This window comes from Vipera berus (assembly GCF_964194415.1).
Source record: "Vipera berus genome assembly, chromosome: 6".
In the NCBI taxonomy this organism is placed as follows: Eukaryota; Metazoa; Chordata; class Lepidosauria; order Squamata; family Viperidae; genus Vipera; species Vipera berus.
Genome location: NC_138208.1, coordinates 84,834,802 through 84,859,715, shown reverse-complemented (window position 1 = coordinate 84,859,715; position 24,914 = coordinate 84,834,802). Strand labels below are relative to the sequence as shown.

General features: G+C 42.0%; 1 protein-coding gene and 2 long non-coding RNA genes across 8 annotated transcripts in view; all 3 read left to right on the top strand.

Moving 5' to 3' along the window:
- CELF2 (CUGBP Elav-like family member 2) overlaps window positions 1–24,914 on the top strand; it is a 634,914-nt gene that overhangs the window by 427,190 nt on the left and 182,810 nt on the right. The gene's annotated exons all lie outside the window — the stretch shown is intronic.
- LOC308669863 lies at window positions 8,079–10,915 on the top strand. Its single transcript, XR_014026845.1, has 2 exons — window positions 8,079–8,150; window positions 8,452–10,915. It is a non-coding gene; the product is annotated as an uncharacterized lncRNA (long non-coding RNA).
- Window positions 17,457–21,012, top strand: LOC308670494. Its single transcript, XR_014027018.1, has 2 exons — window positions 17,457–17,821; window positions 19,129–21,012. It is a non-coding gene; the product is annotated as an uncharacterized lncRNA (long non-coding RNA).

The following is a 24,914-nucleotide window of genomic DNA, read 5'->3' as shown; positions in this document are numbered from 1 at the left end:
AGCTAAAATGGAAACAAAAAGAACAAAACACCTCACTAGCAATCAATACCCAGATAAGCAGAGCTCAACACCAAGATCAACAGCGTACCAACAATCTAGCAGTAAACAATACCCCAATTAAGGTACTATTAAGTCAGGCAAACAAGCTAACAGACTAATCAAAGATCCACCAAGAACATTCCCATCAACAGTGACAAGGTAAGCCACTTGCGTATAGCAGAGAGCAAACTCACTGCTTTCTAGCACTGATGATGTTAACTAGTTGGGCAATGAAATGTCTGCGAGAAAACAACAAAACTCAGAGAGCACACAGGACCCACATTTCAACCCCGAGCTACAAATATCCTCTTCTCTTTTTATCTCTGGTGGCTGTCCTCCAACCCTTGTCTGGCTTCATAAATGACTTCCTTGTCCCTCAGCTAGCTTACTTGTTGCTTTCTTCTCTGCAATCAAATTCGTCATTCTACCCCACTGACGTCTCCAAATAGTTTAGTACACATTACACTTTTCCTTCTATAGCTTAGCAGTTTCAGCAGATGGAAACGGAGGACCTGGCTGATGTGGTCATTTCAAAGACCCATGCAATCCTTCTAAACAGCGTGTCTGGTTTGCTCACGCATGATCAGACGTGGTTGCCGATTCTGGCTTGCAGAGCCATGGCGATCTGAGCTTCTCAAGTTGAAATTTGTGTTGCCGTTCTATAAGTCCGCTTCTTTGACTGTGGTTTGCAACCGAGAGTCTGCAAGATACATTCGCCACGGAGAGCATTTGAAAGGGGCCTGCAGCTGTCAAAGCTGCACATCCCTAATTTTGCCCTCCACATGCAAACATCTTGAATTTCCTACGTGTCTCTATTTCAGGACGTTTGTTTACTTGCTTCGGTCATGCTCAATTTCCTCCAGCTTTGCTCAGCTACTGTCACGAGGGAGGAAAAAGACAATATCTTTCAGAATCAAACTGCTTCTAAAGGATCCCAGACAGCTTGGAAGGTTGCAAATGGCAATTATATGATCCTGGGATAGTGCAACAGTCATAAATACATGCCAGTTGTGAAGTGCCTGAATTTTAATCATGTAACCCTGTCACCATTCTGTAACGGTTGTAAGTGTGAGAATGGGCTGTAAGCAGTGGTGGGATTCAACTGGTTCGCAGAACCGGTAGCTAATTTTTTGTTGCCCAGGCCCAGAATGGACTTCCGGAAGCACATATTTAAATCCCACCATTGGCTACAGGTAACTTTTTCCAGTCCCACTGTAATTTTGAAGAGTCACTATACAAATGGGTATAAGTTGAGGACTGCCTGTGTTGGCAACTGAAATTGGTCTGCAGAATTTCTTGAAAATGTTCTCCTTGTTCTGAACTGATTCTCAAATGCCGCAATTATACTCCTGTTGTTATTTTTCAATGTGGAGAGAAGTTCTACTTTTATACGTTGGTTTGATAGGATTTGATTTGTTGTGATGGCATTCCATTGCCCTTTTTATTAAGCTGCAATTTAAATGAGGATTATCAGTGAAGTGTAAACCATGAGCTTCACTGCCAAAGGATGTGGGAAAACTACTAATTTGATTTATCTTAATTTAAAAGAGAATTTAAGGGCATTTTTAGAGTACCTGATTTATCACTGGCGCTGGTGTAGAAAACAGGAGGACTATTATGTCAATGGTTACTTATTGTATAGAGCTTGGTTTACTTTTTTTTTTAAACTGATTTCCAGGAGATTTTTTTTTTCAACTTAATCAGACCTGAGACTCTGAAATTCCCTGGTCATCTCCCATCCACCTACTAACCAAATCCAGCCCTTCTTAGCTTTTTTCACATTACCACCTGCTGTATTTTTAAAAAACTAACATTACTCAGATCAATAATTTGAAGAACAGGAATACAAAGGGATTTGCAGGGACATTTGCATATCAAAAGGAGGATAGTCCTTTAATATAAAACTTAAGAATAGGCTGCATTCTTTGCTGATTTTTACACATGTATAAACATAGCCAAAGGTAGGACAGAAAATCATAGGAGCCAATCTGGATGCAATTTGGACCGATTTTTGGCAAGACAGGGAGAAAATGGAAAGAAGAGTTAAAATGTGAATCGATGTTAACTTTTAGGGACCACACAGATTTTTTTCCTTGACAATCTCTCCCTAACTTGGTCTTTCAGCTTTCTAATAGCAATAGCAACACCATTTAGACTTATATTGCCCCCAACAATCTGGGTCCTCATTTTACTGATCTTGGAAGGATGTCAGGATCGAACTTCAGGCTGTGGACAGAGTTTGCCTGCAATATTGCATTCTAACCACTGCGCCACCATAGCTTATTTGATGCATCCTTCACCACTATCAATTACATCCATCCACTTTGTTGCTGGTTGTTCTCTTCTCTTTCCTTCCACCTTTTCCTGCATTACAGTCTTCTCCAGAGAGGTAAACCCACTTTATTTATTTATTTATGTATTTAATTAGTTTTCTATACCGCCCTATTCCCGAAGGACTCAGGGCGGTTTACAGGGCAGCATATAAAAGACAATATAAAAAGATAATATAAAATTAAAATGAATTAAATTAATTAAAGCCCAACAATTAAAACAATATTAAAAAGCTAAAACCCCTTCAGTCCAGGCCTGATAGATCGAAAAGCCAGGTTTTCAGGTCCTGGCGAAATGAACGCAGATCGGGGGCAGTCCGGAGTTCCACAGGTAAATCATTCCAAAGGGCAGGCGCGCCCACAGAAAATGCCCTCCCTCTGGGGATCACCCACCGGCACTCCCTAACCGGCGGCACCCTAAGGAGGCCCTGTCTATGGGAGCGCACAAGACGATGGGAAGTTGGCAGCAGGCGCTCCCTAAGATAATCCGGACCCAAGCCATGTAGGGCTTTATAGGTCATCACCAGCACCTTGAATCTCACCCAGAGGGCAACCGGAAGCCAATGCAGCTCGCGGAGGAGAGGTGTTACACGGGAGTATTGGGAGACTCCCATCACAATTTGCGCGGCTGCATTCTGCACCAGCTGAAGCCTCCGAGTGGTCCTCAAGGGCAGCCCCATGTAGAGAGTGTTGCAGTAGTCTAACCGGGAGGTCACGAGCACATGAGTGACTGTGCGTAGGGCATCTCGGTCCAGGTAGGGCCGCAACTGGTGCACCAAGTGAACCTGGGCAAAAGCCCCCCATTTTTTTAATTTTAATTTTGCCCCCATTTTTGGGGGGGGGGATGAGTCAAAACAGATTCGTTTATGGGTAACAGGACATTTGAATCCTGAGCATAATTTGGGAGATTGAAAAGAGCAGTCAACTCATGGTTTCAGTGGTTAAGTTTTTTTGACTTTCGTGTTGTTATATCTTATATGGGTAGTCCTCAACGTACAACTTACAAGAATAGTAACCGCTTGAGGTTACAATGGCACTGAAAAAAATGACATTGTTTTTAACACTTATGACCATTGCAGCATTCCCACAGTTATGTGATAAAAATTCAGACACTTGGCAACTGATTCATATTTACGTTGATTGCAGGGTCCCGGGCTCATGTGATCCCCTTTTGTGATTTCTGACAGCAAAGTCAAATGCCACTTGACAACCATGTTACTGACCTAACAACTGAGTAATTCACTTAACAACCAAGGGAAAAAAGGTCGTAAAATGGGGCAAAACTCACTTAACAACTGCCTCACTGAACAATAGAAATTTTGGGCTCAATTGTAAGGTCGTAAGTCAAGGACTACCTGTATGACAAATTCTTCAACATTCTTTCAATCTTGTTTAGTTTCACATTTGCAGCAAATACAATATCTATGCAGATGGCCAAATGATCTCAAGGCAGTGGTCTCTCTTCAACACATTTTTTTTCAAGGGGTTGGTCATTGTCCTGAACAAAAATCTGATTGTTCTCTTCAAGACATCCCAGCAGCATTAGAGTTAAATACTTGGACATCTCAGCAATTGAGCAGACTGGGGATTTTCAGACTGTTGCATCCCAGCTGCAGCCTGTTTTGTAATTGACAGAGCACAATATTGATTGTGGGCTTATTAAAACCACATGCACATTTTTGCACGGAGCAGGCTGTGCAAAACAAACCGAAGCTGATCTACTGAAGTCTTTCTTCACCATCAATGTCCTTGTCCTTCGTTTATGCCCAGTTAGTTCTATCTGTTTATATTTGGTTGTAAAGAAGCAGAAAACGGGAATAGATGAGCTGGAATTTTGGCTTCTGTCTTTCTGTTTTTACTAGGTACATTTTATTACCATTCAAATTCTTTACCCTCCCCTTTTTTTGGGCTGATAGCTTTTTATATTTCAAAATAAATAGCTTCAAACTTATTTTCCATTTCTGGGAGATTGCTATCTGACATCGGTCTAGCGCAGGGCTTTTCAGCCAGTGGTACGGGTACCACCTGTGGTACATTGGCACCTGGCAGGTGGTACGCAACCATCCTAGAAAAGTGGTAGCGGGGGAGGGGATTGAGCTGAACTGGTGGCAGCACCGCAGAAGCCTGAGTGAGAGACGGCTGGAGCTGCAGGGCTGTCAGGGCTCAGCGGAAGCGCCAGGATCAGCGCCAGGATCAGCGCCAGACTCCAGCTGGAGCTCGGCGCTGATCCTGGTGCTTCTGAGCCCAGAAGAAGTGCCGATCAGCTGGAATATTGCAGCATCTCCAGGGTCTTGTGATTTACATTCAGATGCTTGGCAACTGATTCATTTTTTCAGTGCCATTGTAACTTCGAACAGTCAGTAAGCAAACTGTTGTAAGTCGAGGACTACCTGTACTTCATCACTTTTTTCCTTTTTTGGGGGGGGGGGTGTCAGGTTTTTGACACCTTGCTAGGTGACTGGTGGTACTCGGATGTTGCCATATCCTAAAAGTGGTACAATGGGTGAAAAGGTTGAAAAGCCCTGGTCTAGTCATCTCGGTTTGTGACTTAGTTTCTGTTCTGTCACTGAATCTTTGTAAAGCTTGTGATTTATTTACTTATTTATTTATTTATTTATTTATTTGTTCGTTTGTTTTTATATACCGCCCTTCTCCCGAAGGACTCGGGGCGGTGTACAGAGCAAGGTGAGTATACAGTAAAAGCAATAGTAAACCAATGAAACCCCAAAATCTATCAGGCCAGGCCGGCTTGCTGGAATAGGTAGGTTTTTAAGTCACGCCGGAAGGTGCGAAGGTCGGGGGCCATCCGGATTTCGGCAGGCAAGCAGTTCCAAAGGGTTGGCGCACCCACAGAGAATGCTCTCCCCCTGGGGGCCACCAGCCGGCATTCTCTGACCGGTGGCACCCTGAGGAGGCCTTCTCTGTGGGAGCGCACAGGACGGAGAGGTGTTGACGCTGGCAGTAGGTGTTCCCGTAGGTATTCCGGACCCATGCCATGTAGGGCTTTGTATGTCATCACTAGCACCTTGAATTTCACTCGGAAGGCAACTGGAAGCCAGTGCAGCTCACGGAGGAGAGGTGTAATATGGGAGTATCGGGAAGCCCCCAAAAGTGTTCGTGCAGCTGCACTCTGTACCAGCTGAAGCTTCCGAGTGGATCTCAAGGGCAGCCCCATGTAAAGAGTGTTGCAGTAGTCAAGGCGAGAGGTCACAAGTGCATGGGTGACTGTACGCAAGGCATCCAGGTCCAGATAGGGTTGTAGTTGGCGCACTAGGCGAACCCGAGTGAAGGCTCCCCTGGTCACAGCTCCTATGTGATCTTCTAAGGAGAGCTGTGAATCTAGGAGGACACCCAGGTTGCGGGCCCTATCAACGGGGGGCAATAACTCACCCCCAATACTAAGGGATGGAATACTCTGAGTGTCCTGGCATGCCGGTATGTACAGCCATTCAGTCTTGTCCGGGTTGAGTTGAAGCCTGTTCCTCCCCATCCATTCCCGGACCGCTTCCAGGCAACGGGACATCACGTCGAGGGCATCACTGATTCCTCATGAAAGCATAGTATGGCTAGAAAGAGAAAGTCAAGACAAAGGTTTTCTTGAGGCCATGGAGCTCATCTCCGTTTCTTAGCCAAGGGAGCCAGTGTTGTCTGAAGACTTTTTCCACGGTCCTGTAGCCAGCATGGCTGTATGCCAAAGGCACACAGAACACTGTTACCTTCCCAATGAAGTGGTATCTATTTATCTACTTGCATTTGCATGCTTTCGAACTGCTGGATGGGCCGGAGCTGGGAGCAAGAATGGGAGCTCACTCTGTTGCATAGATCTCAAACCTGGGCTGTAGACATTAATATATAGTTATCAATCAGAATAGAGCTGGAAGGGACCTTGGAGGTCTTCTAGTCCAACCCCCTGCTCAGGCAGGAAACCCTATACCAGGGGTCAGCAACCTGAAACAGTGAAAGAGCCACTCAGAACCAGTTCCCTCACAAAAGGAAAAACTGGGAGCCGCAAAAAATACGTGCGCATGCACACATGCGCAGAACAGGGTTTGACTGAAGAGTGGAGCCAAGGTGAGATATGCACCTACCCTGCATATTTGAATTGATTGGTTGAACTTTTTTAGTCCCACTTTTTTTTTTTTTTTTTTTTGGACTGCACATGGCAGAGGACCGGGAGCTGCAGAAGACGGCTGAAAGAGCCGCATGCGGCTCCGGAGCCGCAGGTTGCAGACCTGTGCCCTATACCATTTCAGACAAGTGGCTGTCCAGTCTCTTCTTAAAAACCTCCAGGGATGGAGAACGCAAAATTTCTGGTGGCAAGCTGTTCCACTGGTTAATTATCTTCACTGTTAGGAAGTTTCTCCTGAATTCCAGATTGCTCCTCTCCTTGATTAGTTTCCATCCATTGTTACCTGTCCTGCCCTCTGGTGCTTTTGAAAATAAGTTGACCCCTTCCTCTTTGTGGCAACCTCTCAAATACTGGAATACTGTTATCATGTCCCTCCTTGTCCTTCTTTTCTCTAACTAGTCAAACCCAAATCCTGCAACCGTTCTTCATATGTTTTAGTCTCCAGGCCTTTAATCATCTTAGTTGCTCTTCTTTGTACTTTTTTCCCCCCCTCAAAGGTATGTTCTCCAGAAACAGTTTGTGCTAGCAGGAAATATACAGTCTTTGAATTCTGATCATTTCTTTAGTGATTGTTTGAAGTTACAACGGTGCTGAAAAAGGTGACTTATAACACTTATGACCTCATACTTATGACGCTTGCAGCATCCCCGGTAATCACATGATCGCAATTTGAGTGCTTAGCAACTGGCATGTATTTTTAGTGGTTGCAGTGGCCCAGAATCATGTGATCGCATTCATAGCCAACTTCCAACCAGCAAAAACAGTGAAGCCGGCTTCGTTTAACAACCATGTGATTCACTTAATGACTGCAGCAAAAAAAGGGCTCATAAAATTGGACATAGCCACATGATGACTCTCTTAACAATTGCATTACTTAGCAGTGGATGTTCTGGTCTTAATTGTAGTCATAAGGTGAGGACTACCTATAAGATATGGATGCTCAGACAAACTACATGCTGCTTATGGCCAGATTCTATTTTTCCTCCCCTACCCCATAGACTGGGACTCTGTTATATAAAGGAAGGTCTGATCTTGTCATTTACCAACCACTGATTTTCCAGATATTGTTAATCTACAATTCCCAATATTATTACCCCATGAGCCAAGCCATTTTTAGGTGCTGGGAGTTGTTGTTCAGGAAACTCTATAGGATGTGGACTGCTTTCTCCTGCCTTAGACAGTACATTAGTTCATAAGACCCAGTTTGGTGTAGTAGTTAAGGTGCTGGCCTAGAAACTAGGGGATGGTGAGTTCTAGTCCTGCCTTAGGCATGAAAACCATTTGGGTGACTTTTGGCCAATCACCAGGAGATAGTGAGTTCTAGTCCTGCCTTAGGCATGAAAGCCAGCTGGGTGACTTTGGACCCGTCTCTCTCTCTTTCTTAGCCCAACCCACCTCACAGGGTTGTTACAACAGAGGTTCTCTTAATACAGGGGTCTTCAAACTTGGCCCTTTTATGACTTGTGGACTTCAGCTCCCAGAATTCCTCAGCCAGCGTGCCTGGCTGAGGAATTCTGGGAGCTGAAGTCCACAAGTCATAAAAAGGCCAGGTTTGAAGACCCCTGTCTTAAAACAAGGATCTTCAATGCTTATCTATTTCCCAAGTTAAAAACTACTATTATATTTGACAGCCACAACCTAAATGAGCCTTGGTGGAGCAGTGGGCTAATGCCTCCTTAAGTAACACCAGCTGCCTGCAATTAGTGCAGGTTCGCATCCCACCAGGCTCAAGGTTGACTCAGCCTTCCATCCTTCCCAGGTAGGTAAAATGAGGACCCAGATTGTTGGGGGCAATTAAGCTGACTTTGTAATAATGCCACTGGGGTGTGTGTGAAAGCCCTAATAAGCAGGCATATACATAGAATGAAGGCTACTGCTAAGCTAAGTCTTCGGAGAAGGGCGGGATATAAATGGAATTAAAATAAATAAATAAATAAAAATAAATGCATAAAGATTTGTCTTAGATTCCTGCTTAGTGCCGTTTGACTTGGTTATTTAAATTTAGTAGCTAGAGCAGTGGGGTTGTGCACTGAGCCAGAACACACAGTTGTGGTTGATTGGTACAGGAGTGTTGGCTCCTACCTGAGGCAATCTTTGCTGTGGGTTTGGAGGGGACGTTTCCCTTTTTCCTGCCTTTTTGTTCTGTGTCCTCTGTGATTTACCTCATGATGCTCCTGTTTCCCTGACTATCTCGGTTGATGTATATAGTGATGTAAAACATATTTATTTATATAAAATTGCAAGTTCGTGTCAGGGTCCCTGATTTCATTTGAACACCCGCTGTGCAATTCCCTGAAGGACTCATATTATAGCACGAAACTACAAAAATAAAACTTCCTGTTGCTTAGCAGATCCAACTGAAATTGAAGCTGGGTTATTGTGTTTTTACTTTACAGCAGTGTTTCTCAAACTTGGCCACTTGGAGATATGTGGACTTCAACATCCACAATTCCCCTGCTAGCCAGCCAAGACAGCCAAAACAGTACTCTATTGCATAAAACCTGTTAGATTATTTTTCGGGCCCCAGGCCGAGGAGTATCGTACTTTCCAGCTCTTGACTGATGAGGTATAAACCAGAAAGATATACAATTTCCAGCCAAGTAAAGAAATTAGAGATTTGGCTGATGATCAGAAGCACTTCCTATCTGGCAATGGAAATCAATACTGTTTCACTCACTGAGTAAATCGCTTCTTAAAAACAGAAAGGAAAAGAGAGAGAGAAAGAAAGAAAGAAAGAAAGAAAGAAAGAAAGAAAGAAAGAAAGAAAGAAAGAAAGAGAAAGAAAAGAAAGAAAGAAAGAAAGAAAGAAAGAAAGAAAGAAAGAAAGAAAGAAAGAAAGAAAGAAAGAAAGAAAGAGAGGAAGGAAGGAAGGAAGGAAGGAAGGAAGGAAGGAAGGAAGGAAGGAAGGAAGGATGGATCACTCTTGCAGGCTGAAGGATGAAATAAGACAAGTTGTGAGGAAGGAAAGAAAAAAATCCTTGAAATGCAGAAAAAGAGTTCTTTTTAATGCTGGATAGAAATTATCCTTGAAGGAGAGTTTTTAAAAAGAGAAAAAAAGAAGATGTTTCAAGGTGAATGATGCACTGAAAATGCTGTTTGGATTAGGAGAGCCACAGATGCTATGAAAAAAGCCAAGCCTTAAAAAAAAAATCTGGAAGAATAGCTCATGGAAGCTGAAATATATTCAGAATAAGGCATAAAAGAAAAAAAATAGAATATGGGCAATATATCCATAGGAAAAAAAGCATGAATAAGTCCTGCCTTAGCCAAGAAAGCCAGGTGGGTGACCTTGGGCCAATCATCAGGAGATTGTGAGTTCTAGTCCTACCTTAGGCATGAAAGCCAGCTGGGTGGCTTTGGGCCAGTCATTCTCTCAGTCCAGTCCAGGGGTCTTCAAACTTGGCAATTTTAAGACTTGTGGACTTCAACTCCTAGAATTCCTGGCTGAGGAATTCTGGGAATTGAAGTCCACAAGTCTTAAAGTTGCCAAGTCTGAAGACCCCTGGTGCAATCCATCTATAAAATGGCTGTTGTTGTGAGGAACATAACAAGAGGAAGGTGTGTCAGATATGTTGGCTGCCTTGAGTTATTTATAAAAATAATAAAGGTGGTCACTGTGTGTGTGCATGTGTGTCTCTCCCTGTGTGAAAATATATAAATGAATTTCAGATTTCTGTGAAGTTTATCCATGATGGAAAAACTGGTTTGTTTTAGAAGGTTTGAAGAAAAAAAGATAGAGGCAGAGGGAGATTATTGAAACACCCAAGAGCAAAAGAAGGGCAGAAATACCTCTCAAAATTGGCATATTTATTTAATTTATATTTCATATTTCTAAAGTGCCCATCTCCCTCAAGGAGGGGGCTCATATGATTTTATTTCAATGCCCTGGGAGGAAATAAGAAGAATAAAAGTTACTTTCACCATGTCATTGTCTAAAGTAGACCAAGATTCAACACAGAGCAACTTCAGGAGGGAGGGAGGGAAGGAAGGAAGGAAGGAAGGAAGGAGAGTGAGAGAGAGAGAGAGAGAGAGAGAAAGAGAAAGAAAGAAAGAAAGAAAGAAAGAAAGAAAGAAAGAAAGAAAGAAGAAAGAAAGAAAGAGAAAGAAAGAAAGAAAGAAAGAAAGAAAAGGGTGAGAGAGGAAGAAAAAAGGGAAGGAAGGAAAGAAAGAAAGAAAAAGAAGGGGAGGGAAGGAAGGAAGGAAAGAAAAGGGGAGGGAAGGAAGGAGAAAGAAAGAAAGAAAGAAAGAAAGAAAGAAAGAAAGAAAGAAAGAGAAAGAAAGAAAGAAAGAAAGAAAAAGAAAGAGAGAAAGAAAGAAAGAAAGAAAGAAAGAAAGAAAGAAAGAAAGAAAGAAAGAAAGAAAGAAAGAAAGAAAGAAAGAAAAGGGGGAGGAAGGAAGGAAAGGAAGGAGGGAAAAAGGGAAGGAAGGAAAGAAAGAAAAAGAAGGGGAGGGAAGGGAAGGGAGGGAAGGGAGGAAGGGAGGAAAAGGGGAGGGAAGGAGCAGAACATTTCCATTAGGTTGTTTTTAGATTTCTCTTGGACATTCCCTTTGTGGCCCAGCCTCCATGCTTTTAACTGGCACGTGTTAGTCTTTGAATCACAGATTAAACCTGATGGTGCATAAATGTATGGTTTCTGGAAAGCGCGGAAGAGCCATGGATTCCACAGGGTCACACCACACAGCTTTGACTTTAAAGAAGGGATTTTCTGAGAGGGTCACCATATCTTGTCCAAGAATAAAATTAACAACCAAGAGAAAGGGATTTATATAATCAGGTCTGCCTTGAAAGAATTAGCACTGCATGATTTATATTTGGAACAATAAATGAACTGTAAATTGTTTGTCTGGCATGTTTCAGTCTTGTTTCTTTTAATGAATCTACCCAATTAGCGATCTTTAGGGCAGATACCATAGACCTATGATTAAAATTTTAATTATGTTTAAACTATAAAGCAAACAGTTGTACACAGTAATTTAAAGCAAACATCAGATAACGATGGGAGAACAGAGGAAAAAGCTACAGGATAAAACTATGTCCTCCCCCCCCCCCCGCAATGTTATGTTACGATATGAGTGAAGAACTGTACAGGTAGTCCTTACGACCACAATTGAGCCCAAAATTTATGTATTTATTTATTTAGTTAGTTAGTTTTATATACCGCCCTATTCCCGAAGGACTCAGGGCGGTTTACAGGGCAAAGTTAAAAGACAAAATAAAATAGAATTAAAATAAGATTAAATAACGATTAGTAGCCCAAAGTTTAAAAATTTAAAAGTTTAAAAATTAAAACCCCTCAGTCCAGGCCAGATAAATCAAATAACCAAGTTTTTAGGTCCCGGTGAAACGAAAGAAGGTCGGGGGCCGTCCAGAGTTCCACAGGCAGATCGTTCCACAGGGCAGGCGTGCCCACAGAGAACACCCTTCCCCTGGGGATCACCCGCCGGCACTCACTGACCGGCGGTACCCTAAGGAGGCCCTCCCTGTGGGAGCACACAGGACGATGGGGAGTTGATGCTGGCAGCAGGTGTTCCCTCAGATAATCCGGACCCAAGCCATTTAGGGCTTTATAGGTCAGCACCAGCACCTTGCATCTCACCCGGAGGGCAACCGGAAGCCAATGCAGCTCGCGGAGGAGAGGTGTTGCGAAGTGAGACATTCATTAAGTGAGTTTTGTGACCTTTTTTATGACCTTTCTTGCCACAATTGTTAAGTGAATGATTGCAGTTGTTAAGTTAGTAACACAGTTGTTAAGAGAATCTGGCTTCCTCATTGACTTTGCTTGTCAGAAGGTCGCAAAAGTTGATCACGTGACCCCGGGACGCTGCAACCGTCATAAATACATGCCAGTTTCCGCGCGTTTGAATTTTAATCACGTGACCATTGGAATGCTGCAATGGTTGTATAAGTGTGAAAAATGGTCATAAGTCACTTTTTTCAGTGCCGTTGTAACTTTGACCGGTCACTAAACACATGACCGTGGGACTGCTGTAAGTCGAGGACTATATGTACACATTACTTGCACCCAGCAAGGAGACAGTGTGGAAAGTTTACAACGATTGTAAGTAAACGGATAATGATGACCTGGATGACTGAGAATCTCCATAGACAAGTAAACAGTATGTGCAGGAAACGGGGAAATTATTTATTTATTAGTCTTTATTTTTACACTCCCGTATTCCCAACAGACTTTGGCAGGACTGAGGTCAGAAATATGTTGTCCAACGTAGGATAAAATTATATATACCCTTCTTAAAAGAGCAAAGTCATACTGTTGTGAACATCTAAAGAACAAGGTGGAACAATGAAAACCATCTTCTGAAATATGATGAGGGAGGGCACCCTACAAGGAATCTCTCAGTGGAAAGAACCATGAATCCTGCCCCTCCTCATGTGACCCAGAATGGTAGCTTTGGCTGAAGAAGATGGTCCTACAAGTGGTGAAAAAAATCAAACCCCAAAATTGAATTTAACCTGGAAGCCTATTGAGGAGCTGCAGAGTCTACTATGCAGGAGATTCTGTCCTTTGAACCAACTGCAGCTTAGAACATAGAATAATAGAGTTGGGTGGCACCTTGGAAATCTTCTAGTCCAGGGGTCCTCAACCTTGGCAACTTTTAAGACTTGTGGACTTCAACTCCTAGAATTCCTCAGCCAGCTTTGAAGTTGAAGTCCACAAGTCTTAAAGTTGCCAAGGTTGAGGACCCCTGTTCTAGTCCAACCTTCTGCTCAAGCAGGAGACCCTATGCCCTTCTGGACAAATGGCTGTCCAATCTCTTCTTTAAAATCTCCAGTGATGGACCACCCAAAGCTCCAGGAAGTAAGCCACTCCATGGATTATCAGGAAAGTTCTCCTGAGTTCCAGACTGGATCTCATTCTGATAGACTTCCACCCAATACTACTTCCCCTGTCCTTTGGTGCTTTGGAGAACAGGTCAACCACCTCTTCTTCTTTGTGACAGGTTCTCGGGTACTAGAAGACTGCTATCATTCACCCTTAGATCTTCTCTTCGTTAGACTGGACATATCTAGTTCCCTCAATGGTTTTCTGTACGGTTTAGCCTCTAGACTAGGGGTCTTCAAACTTGGCCCTTTCATGACTTGTGGACTTCAACTCCCAGAATTCCTCACCCAGGCACGCTGCTCTAGACTCTTCTTTGTTTCTCTTCTCTGCACCCTTTCTAGAGTCTCAACATCTTTTTTATATCGTGGTGGCTCCTGAATGGTCTTCAAAAGTAGCTTTTGTGATGGTCCAGGCAACTGGTGACCAGGGCATGAGTCCCCATGGTCCTCAGAACTTCCTTCTCCGAAAAAGATTGCAACGGGGGCATCAGTCATAACTGGACAAAAACTGTCCAGTCTGAGTTGATCTTTTGCAGAATGAAATTTGAAATTATGCAGAGGGTTTCCTGGAATAAGAATTCAAGATTCTCCGCAAATCATGGGATAAATCTTGGTTTACAACCCACCATCGCGGAATACAGCCTGCGATACAATTTAGTGCAATGTGTAAATCCGGCTTTCAAATAATCAGACCTCACTAAGATCAAACAAAACATGGCCTTAGGCGTATGCAAAATGTTGTTTTTGATCTCAAAATGCCAGCCGTTGCTCCGAGTTTGAAACGAGCTGTTTCTATCTATCCTGGAAGCCTTTTTGAAAAAGCATTGTTTCAAGCGCAGAACATTTCTTGAACCTGAACAGCTGACTTCAAATTGGAGGGGCTTTCATTTGAAACATTCTGCACATCCTCTGTTGCTTTCAAAACCAATGCTGTGAATAGTCCCAAGCAAGTTGAGGTCAAGGATCTAAAATGGATGTAATTAAAAGACAGGGTAAAACATTCATTCATTCATTCATGCATTCATTCACTTACTCGTTCATTCAATTTGTGACCTGCCCAATCCTGAAAAACTCTGGGCAACAACCAACAGAATTAATAATCTATTCTATTCACCAAGAAAAGGCTTTTTGTTGAGGAGATGAATACAATATCATCAATAAAAGGCCTTTTCTTGGCGAAGAAAATTTATGTCAGCCCCCTCCATACCAGAGCTGTGTAGCAAACACTAATGGCCAACATTTCTGAGTCCAAAAACACAATCTTCACATTTCTTCTTCCTCTTCCGCTACACCTTAAAATGCCTTCTTCTTCAACACGGCTCAAATTCTATTTCCTTATTACTCTGTTCCTTTCCTCTCCATTTAATTTCAGAGACTGTTGAAGAAGAGAATTTTCTCTTTGTGTTTGCAGATCATGAGATATAAAATTATGGCTGGTTTAAGTTGGACGGCGTTAACTTGAGTAACTCCACTGGGGCCTTATGTTTCTATAACAAAGTATTATGTGTTTCTCTAGTAGTTCAATTAGAAATCTCCTCCTTTGATGTCAGATTTAATTCAGTCTGCCCGAATGTGTGGAAAAATTTCTGCCATCTTTATTCTTCTGGTGGTTTATTTATACACAATGCATACACTGATGTAGATGTATTTACTCCTACATTTTTTTAGTCTCCTGATGCAATATGTGGATCTTTTTACTGCGTATTCAGACTATATGTTTTATTGTGTTTTGTTGTAAAGCATCCAGAGAATTTCAGCTGTTGAGCTTTGAGTTTTGAGAAATGTAATAAATAAAGGGAGTGAAGCGGGATTGAGCAGAGTTTCTCAAACTTGACAGCTTTAAGACGGGGGGTCCCAGAATGCTGACTAAGGAATTCTGGGAGTTGAAGTCCAGACATCTTAAGTTGCCAAGCTTGAGCAACACTGGATAGCAATGGCCACTTTTAGCAAAGGGCCAGGTTGATGGCCCTTAGAGTAGTGATGGGAGATGATGTGCTTAGTTTTGGAATCATCAGCTGTTTTAAAATGTAGGTCATCTCCATGGAAACAATAAAATTATGCTGAGATTTGGGACAGTCTTCAGGTCTGAAAACATTTGATCGTGATACTTATCTTCATCTGTTTTCTCTCTCTCTTTTTAAGAAACTTTGAACAAGTAGTCCTTGACTTACAACCAGTGGTGGGATTCAGCCAGTTCGCACCAGTTCAGCAGAACCAGTAGCTAATTTTTTGTTGCCCATGCCCGGAATGGACTTCCGGAAATGGCGTCCGCACAGAGAACCGGTTGTTCCCATATTTGAATCTCACCACTGCTTACAACCATTTGTTTAATAACCATTTGAAGTTACAACTGCGCTGAAAAAAGTGACTTAGGGCCGGTCCTCACACTTAATAACCATCACAGTGTCCCCGTGGTCACATGATCAAAATATGGTTGCTTGGCAACGGTTGTAGCATCCAAAGTTCATGCGATTGTCATTTGCAAACTTCCCAGTCAGCTTCCCAGTCAGCAGAATCAATGGAGGAAGCCAGATTTGCTTAATGGCCATGTGATTCACTTAATGATTGCATGATTCACTCAACAAACCCTGGCATAAGAGGTCATAATATTGGGCATGACTCATTTAACAACCAGCTTGCTGAATAATGGAATTTCTGGCCCCATTGTGGTTGTAAGTCAAGGAGTACCTATAGGTTACATAGTACAGGGTGCGTCAGAGGTGAAAGACTGGGTCCACACGTGAAGATGCAAAAACAGATTTATTGCTATGAAGCCTACACACAGGAATCTTCTCAACTAATGGTTAGTTAGCCCCTGCTAGGATTTAGATAAGGATCAATGGAATTTAAGGGAGATTGGACTTAGTTTGCTTGTGACTATGTATGGATTCTAGGCTGATCCCTCTTTTAACTCCGCCCCCAGGTTCTACCCCTCCTCCTACAGATGGGAGTTATAAAAAAGTGAAGACAGCAATTGCACCATTATAATGGAAGTGCCCCCCCTTGTTGGTTTGCATTGCTAGGACACCTAAAAAGGGCTGGTGCTTTAATTACATGGCAATAGCCATCAGCTGCTTGAGGAGAGGGTTGGACTAGAAGACCTCCAAGGTCCCTTCCAACTCTGTTATTCCATTATTCTATTTCAGCCATGCCTACAGCGACCACGCATCCCTTATTATAAAGAACCAACCTTTATTTAATAATAATAATAATAATAATAATAATAATAATAATAATAATAATAATAATAATGATGATGATGATGATGATGATGATGTTGGAAGGGACCTTGGAGGTCATCTAGTCCAACTCCCTGCTCAGGCAGGAAACCCGATAGCATTTCAGACAAAAGGCTGTCCAGTCTCTTCTTAAAAACTTCCAGCGTTGGAGCACCCACAACTTCTGGAGGCAGGTCATTCCACTGGTTAATTGTTCTCACTGTCAGGTTGCTTCTCTCTTTGATGCTCTCCTGTAGGTTGATTTATTCTTCAAAAATTCCCTTTGGTCTTTTATTTTCGATCATTTAACTTTTAACATACTAATGGTACCTCTGAATGCACAGTCTAGAGCCGTGGTGGTGCAGTGGTTGGAAAGCAGTATTGCAGGCTAATTCTGCCGACTGCCAGCAGTTTGATCCTGACAGACTCAAGGTTGACTCGGCCTTCCATCCTTCCGAGGTTGGTAAAATGAGGACCCAGATTGTTGGGGGCAATAGGCTGACTCTGTAAACCGCTTGGAGAAGGCTGTAGAGGACTATAAAGCGGTACATAAGTCTTAAGCGCTATTGCTTTCACATTCACAAATGGGAAAAATAGGGACATTGATTTTTTTTAAAAAAATAAATAAATTTACATGTATTGTTTGATTTTAGATAGTTCTAATAAAAAATGTCTTTTTGTAAAGTTTGTCTTGGCTTTGCTCTTGAACTTCCCTTTGGAAAGCAAAGTTATAAATATAAATATATATTTTTTTATCCTTACGATCCTCTTTCAGATTGGCCTCTTTTTTAGGTTTGTCCTTAACTTTTTTTTTCAATAAAGATGGAGCTCCTCAATTGCTATCCCTCCTGGAATTTTCTGCCCATTTTTGTCCCCTTTCTTACACATTGCACACTTTGCTACCTTCAACTTCCCCCCTTGTTGCCTGCAGATCGCTGGGCCCACGCCCCAAAAAGAAATGCTATGGTGCTTACTTCCCTCTGAAGAAACAAAGCCGATATTTTATTCAAAGAGACGCTGATTAAGCTCCTTGTTCCAGAGTTCAAAATTGTCATCACTCCATTGTTTGGGGTCTTACAAAGACCTTGTAAAGCCTGTGAAACCTCAAAGGGGAGAGGGGGATATTCTGAAGCTTTGACATGCTCAGTAGCAATATATCCCCCAACCGTCAAGCGCCTTGGAAATCAGAAGATCCAGGCAGTTCAAATGGATATAAAGGTTTATTGCAAGCTCATGCTCTCTACAAGAATTGAAATTACTAGAGGTCAAAGAATGTTCAAACTATCGCACCATTGCACTCATTTCTCATGCTAGTAAAGTTATGCTTAAAATCCTACAAGCTAGACTCCAGCAGTATGTGGATCGAGAACTACCAGAAGTACAGGCAGGATTTCGAAGAGGCAGAGGAACTAGAGATCAAATAGCCAACATACGCTGGATCATGGAGAAAGCTAGAGAGTTCCAGAAAAACATCTACTTCTGCTTCATTGACTATGCTAAAGCCTTTGATTGTGTGGATCATAACAAACTGTGGCAAGTTCTTAAAGAGATGGGAGTACCAGAACATCTTATTTGTCTCTTGAGAAACCTATATGCGGGCCAAGAAGCAACAGTGAGAACTGGACACGGAACCACTGATTGGTTCCAAATTGGGAAAGGAGTCCGGCAAGGCTGTATACTGTCGCCTTGCCTATTTAACTTATATGCAGAGCACATCATGAGAAAGGCAGGGCTAGATGAATCAAAAGTTGGAATTAAGATTGCTGGAAGAAATATCAACAACCTAAGATATGCAGATGATACCACTCTAATGGCAGAAAGTGAAGAGGAACTGAAGAGTCTCTTGTTGCGAGTGAAGAAGGAGAGTGCAAAAGTTGGGTTGAAACTAAACATTAAGAAAACCAAGATCATGGCATCCGGCCCTCTCAATTCCTGGCAAATAGATGGGGAAGAAATGGAAGTAGTGACAGATTTTATTTTCCTGGGCTCCAAGATCACTGCAGATGGGGACTGTAGTCAAGAAATTAAAAGACGCTTGCTCCTCGGGAGGAAAGCCATGGCAAATCTAGACAGTACACTAAAAAGCAGAGACATCACCCTGTCAACAAAAGTGCGTATAGTCAAGGCTATGGTCTTCCCAGTTGCAATGTATGGCAGTGAAAGTTGGACCATAAGAAAGGCTGAGCGCAAAAGAATTGAGGCCTTTGAACTCTGGTGCTGGAGAAGACTCCTGCGAGTCCCTTGGACTGCAAGGCGATCAAACCGGTCAGTCCTAGAGGAGATCAACCCTGACTGCTCTTTAGAAGGCCAGATCCTGAAGCTAAAACTCAAATACTTTGGCCACCTAATGAGGAGGAAGGACTCACTGGAGAAGAGCCTAATGCTGGGAAAGATTGAGGGCAATAGAAGAAGGGGACGACAGAGAATGAGGTGGCTGGATGGAGTCACTGAAGCAGTAGGCGTGAGCTTAAATGGACTCCAGAAGTTGGCAGAGGACAGGAAAGCCTGGAGGAACATTGTCCATAGGGTCGCGATGGGTCGGACACGACTTCACAACAACAACAACAAGAGGTCAAAGCAAATAGGGGTAAATAAGAGTCAACAGAATTCAAGGTGGGATAGATCCCTTGCAGGCAGGCAGTCAGGACTCAAGACTGGTGACACATTTGACATGCGTGTATGATAGTCCACTTCCACATACATTTATATCACCCATCAGTTCAACCGTGATCTTGGGAGAATGTTCAGAGCTGGCTAGGCATACAGAAAAACCTAGTAAAATCTGAACATTTGCAGAGTTTGCAGATTGCGCCTTTACAGCGTGGTGTCATTTGCCTGGAATTTGATATAAATGTTCAAGAATGCAGTCAGGGGAGACACACAAGAGAGTCATCTATTACAGTACTCAATATACATTTTGAGAGATCCAGTTATTTAATTCCTAGGAAATGGGCAGTTTAAAAAATCCTTCGCTGAAAATTATTTTTTCTTGACTAGCACCGATGATATTACCCAGTTTGGGTACTGAAATATTTGCAAGAAAACAACCAAGCTCAGAGAGCATCAAGGACCCCCTGAGCTACAAATATTCTCTTTTAAATTCTTTACCAACTCAGAGGTCCATTTTCCCAAGCCCTTCATGTCTTGTTAGGTTTTTAAAATGTCTTTAAAAATGAGAATAGAATAGAATTTAAAATTAAAATTAGAATAATAAAAATAAGATAAGAAAAGATAAGATGATAAAATGAAATAAGATAAAATAAAATATAAAATAAAATAAAATAAAATAAAATAACCCAGCAGTATTGTGGAATGGATGATAAGGGCCTAGGGGGAAAAAACATTTTGCTGTTTTTCTTCTCATTTTTAAAGAAAATTCTAATTCTCCAAAAGGGATAATGGCTCTTTTTAAAAATACAAAATTTCTTTTTTCCCCTTGCTTTGCAAGTGCTAAGTTTTAAAAGGATACTAGATCAGTAAATAAATCTGTGTTGCTTTTTTCCCCCTCCTGTCACTTAAAGAAATTAAGTGCTGCATTTATGGAGGAGAGAAAAATCCTTCACAGTATAAAGAGAAAATGTTCTTTATTAGAGGTTGTTTATTCCTTGAATTTCTAAAGGGAGTGAACTGCCTCTACTCACAATACAGCCGAATAGTATTTTATAAGCTGCTTCCATCTAAACTCCTAGTACTTTAATCATCTTTGTTTCACTTCCAAATTTCCTCCACCCCTGCTTTGTAAAATTCTTATTCATTCGGAAGGCATTCTGGCAAAAATCCTGAGGCAGGATTGTTACATTATGTGTCATACATATACAGATAACCACACATTCCAGCTTAGCTAATATTGAAATAACTTTAGACAATGAACTGAAATGTGATGCATGAAAGATATTAACCTGAATCAGAGTTCAGTGCAAAGTCTGATTTTAAATAGAAATGTATGCTATCTTATTTAAATGCAAATATACGTGACACTTTGCAAAAATTAAAAAATGTGTTGACGCCACGAATGGTATAAACAGAAGGTGTGTGAATTCTTTTCCAAGAAAGTAGGTTTTCTTACAAATTTAGGAAAGAAAAGCATGGGATGCCAATGCATAGCAGTGATGCTCAGTTATTTCAAAGAACCTATTTTAAAATATTTGGGAATTTCTAAAGCCTGTAGAATATTTACCATATTTCAAAAGTCTAGCCCAATTGAGTGTGCTGTAAGATTCAGCCCAGGGCTGTAAAAAGACCACCGGTGGACATACCCATGTTCTTCTTGCTCAAAATTTTGATTTTATCAGGCAGAAATAGATGCTATGATTCTACAGACCTGCTATACAAATGAAGATGAAAAGGCTTTTTCTATCTTTCTCTGTTGTGTATGTGAGGGGAGGGGGAAGGAAAGAAGGAGAAAGAAAGAAAGAGAGAGAGAAAGAAAGAAAGAAAGAGAGAGAGAGAGAGAGAGAAAGAAAGAAAGAAAGAAAGAAAGAAAGAAAGAAAGAAAGAAAGAAAGAAAGAGAAAGAAAGAAAGAAAGAGAAAGAAAGAAAGAAAGAGGTTTGAATGGTCTCAAATTCTGCTAGCCAGCTTTCTAATGTAAAGACTGAGCAAATACAGCATCTAACTATATTGCTTGCCTTGGCTAGAGTGCTGATAAGCCAAGCCAAGATTCACACAGAAGAAGGTGGCTTGTTGGATTTCCCCAAAATGAAGGAAGGGAACAGATCAGGGAATCTTGTCTTGGGAAATAGCATAGGACTGATGCTCTGGGATCATCTAATCTTCTAGTTTTAGGAAGCCTCTACGATCTTATGCAAACAATCATCTCAGCCTGCTTGCCTGCAGTTTTGTTGTGCTTTGAGAACAATGTGGAAGCCTATACTAGAATAGTTTCCAAATTTTCAAGGATAATCCATTTTGATTTAATTCATGGCTTCATAATTTCAGGGTTGTCCCAATGGCAATGGTGGGATTCAGCCGGTTCACACCGGCTCGGTATAACCGGTAGCTAAATTTTGTTGAGTTTGGAGAATCGGCTGAACCTGTGCTACTTCTGGAAGTCTGTTCTAGGCCTCAGAGTCCTGGAAAAGGTTTCCCAAGCCTAGAATGGCCCACCGGAAGTACGTGGATGTCACTTCCAGAAGTCCATTCTAGGTCTGGTGGAGGCCTCCCAGGCCTAGAACAGCCCACTGGAAGTGCATTGATTGTCACTTCTGGAAGTTCATTCTAGGCCTCGGAGGCCTAGGCCTGCATCCACGCAGAGAACTGGATGTTCTGTACACCAATGGTGTACAGTTCCTGATATGAAAAATTTCCACATCCACATGGAAGAAGGCCACTATAATCATTAGACACGTCTGCCAGGCTCCAAAACCAAGAAAGAGATCCTGAGTTTCTTCTAAGCAGTTTCCTTTATGGTTACTCATCTATTGGCAGAAATCTTGTCCAACTAAAACAAATTACTTGCATCAATAAAGGTATATCTGAGAACTTCTAGGGAGGAGCTGCCTTGACTCGCTTCTTCCCAGCCAAGCTATCTAAATTTCGCTCTCTCTTATTCCTCTGGAATGTTAGCTCCTCCCTCCTGGGAATCCAGACTACATTCCACCACAGTGCTCAACGTTTCTAAACGGTGCTCTCCAGCTGTTTTGGCACTGCAGTTTCAACGTTTCTCGAATGCTACTTGGAAAAGGCAGCCTTATCCACAGATTCTTCCAAAAGACACCTGTCCAGAGCTCTTCCAGGAACATTTTTACGTGCCAAAAGGTAGACCTACAATTTCCTCAATAACTCATTTTTATTTAGCTATTGTTTCCCCCCCCCTGAAAAAAAAGAAATCAAAAAATCTTTCCATTAATGTTGATAGAGGAGAGGACCTGTCTGTTTTGGCATCATATTAAAATAATTTTGACAGAGGAGGATCCATCAAAAGCTCTGGCTGATAGGTACACTGGCATGCCTCCTTGGCATAACTCAAAAATTAATTTGCCGTTACCCTAGTAGTACAATGCAGTGTGCTTTATTGGCAGATCCAAAGTTAGCATTTGGTGCAGTCTCCGAAAGCCACGAACCTCATCATGTAGTCAGTGAGACAGTAAACAGTCATTTCCAATCTGCTAATATTTTATGTGAGCTGGCACTGTACGTTGTATATCATTTATCTTCCTAATCCTTGTTCCACATTGCCTCCCACTCAAGGCCAAAAACATTACAGCTGGCCTCACAAGTGGGTGGAAAAATAGTCTTATTATTTACTGAAGTTGAAAACATAATGGGCTTTTTATGTCTTCATTCACAGATGCAGTCAGGCTAAATACTTTTATGGATGACAAGGACATCTTTCTTTCTGTATCTCTTTCTGTCTTTCTAGAAGAAGTAAAAAAAAACATTGTCCACCATGTTTTTTTTCCTAGCAGAAGGAAAAAAAAACCATTGTCCACCCAAGTAAAAGTGGTCCTCGGTTTACAGCAGTCCATTTAGTGACCATTCAAAGTTACGTCACTGAAGAGAATGACTTATGATCATTTTTCACACGACCATTGCAATATCCCCGTGATCATGTGATCAAAATCCAGACATTTGGCAACTGGCTCCTATTTATGACGGTTGCAGTGTCCCGGGGTCACGCGATCCCCTTTTGCGCCCTTCTGACAAGGAAAATCAACATGTTACTAACTTAACAACTGCAGTGATTCATTTAACAGCTGTGGCAAAAAAAGGCTGTAAAATGGGGCAGAACTCACTAAACAAATGTCTTGGTTAGCAACAGAAATTTTGGGCTCAATTGAGGTCCTACGTCGAGGACTACCTGTAGACCCTTGCTGAAGAAAATTTCTATTTTGGTGGGACGTTATTCCGGGACTTATTCTGTCCCTTAAATGTCATCTTCTGTTAGATGTCCACAGCCTTTGGAAATTATAATACTGCATTGTATATAATATATATCATATTGTACATATCCCTTTGTCTTGTATATAATCAGTGTTTTAAAGCCTTTTGGGTGCAGTGGATTCCAGAATGCTTATTGAAGAGATCATGGAAATATGTCATTTGGTGTAGGACAGGGGTAGGCAACCTTGGCTCTTTTATGACTCAGGGACTTCAACTCCCAGAATTCCTGAGCCAGCAAGCGTGGAAACCTCTCCTTTTCCCCTCAGCATGGTTGGCTCAGGAATTCTGGGAGTTGAAGTCCACAGGTCATAAAAGGATCAAGTTTGCCTACCCCTGTTGTAGGAGAAGGACAGGCAGAGCCTGTGGGGAGAGTCAAATGACTAATCAGCCTGGAGTCATTACATTTCCACAAGCAATATAAGTCCTACCCCTCTTGAAATCTGGCTAAGGAATTCTGGGAGCTGAAGTCCACAAGTCTTAAAGTTGCCAAGCTTGGACTCCCCTACTCTAGATATTCCAAATTATGTCATCGTTCATGGTGTTGGCAATCTGAATTCTTATTTCATCTCATTGGGAGCCAGAAAATCTCAGCATCCTCAGTCCCAAACCATGAAGAGCTTTTAAAAGTAGCCTGGAAATGGACCAGTAGCCTGTTGAACTGTCTGAATGCTGGTATGATTAATTTCTTACAAGCAATCAACATGCTAGCTAATTCTGTCCTGTCTCCAGAGGCACTTTCCCAAGTAGTCTGATCCAGGCCTTAGTAGAGAATGATTCAATTCATCTTTTTGAGCCTCAGATATTTCAATATGTCATTCAAGGATACTGATAGACAGGTAATCCTCAACCTACAGTAACAATTGAGCCCAAAATTTATGTTCCTCAGCAAGACGGTTGTTAAGTTTTGTCCCATTTTACAATCTTTTTTGCCACAGTTGTTAAATGAAGCACTGTAGTTAAGTTAGTAAGGCAGCTGTTAAACAAATCTGGCTACCCCAGAGGTAGGCAACCTTGGCTCTTTTATGACTCGTGGACTTCAACTCCCAGAATTCCTGAGCCAGCATGGCTCAGCATGGAAACCTCTCCCTGTCCCCTCAGCATGGCTAGCTCAGGAATTCTGGGAACTGAAGTCCACGAGTCATAAAAGAGCCAAGGTTGCCTACCCCTGGGCTACCCCATTGACTTTGCTTATCAGAAGATCGCAAAAGTGGATCACATGACCCCGGGACACTGCGACCGTCACAAATATGAGCCAGCTGCCAAGTGTCTGAATTCTGATCATGTGACCACGGGGATGCTGCAACCGTCTCAATTGTGAAAAGTGTTCATAAATCTCTTTTTAAGTCACTTTTTCCAGTGCTGTTGTAACTTTCAACAGTCACTAAACAAATGGTTGCAAGGCAAGGACTATCCATAATAGGATTGCCCTGTTGGAAAGGCCTAGTCCAACTTTCATGGAATCCAATCCCCTGCACTT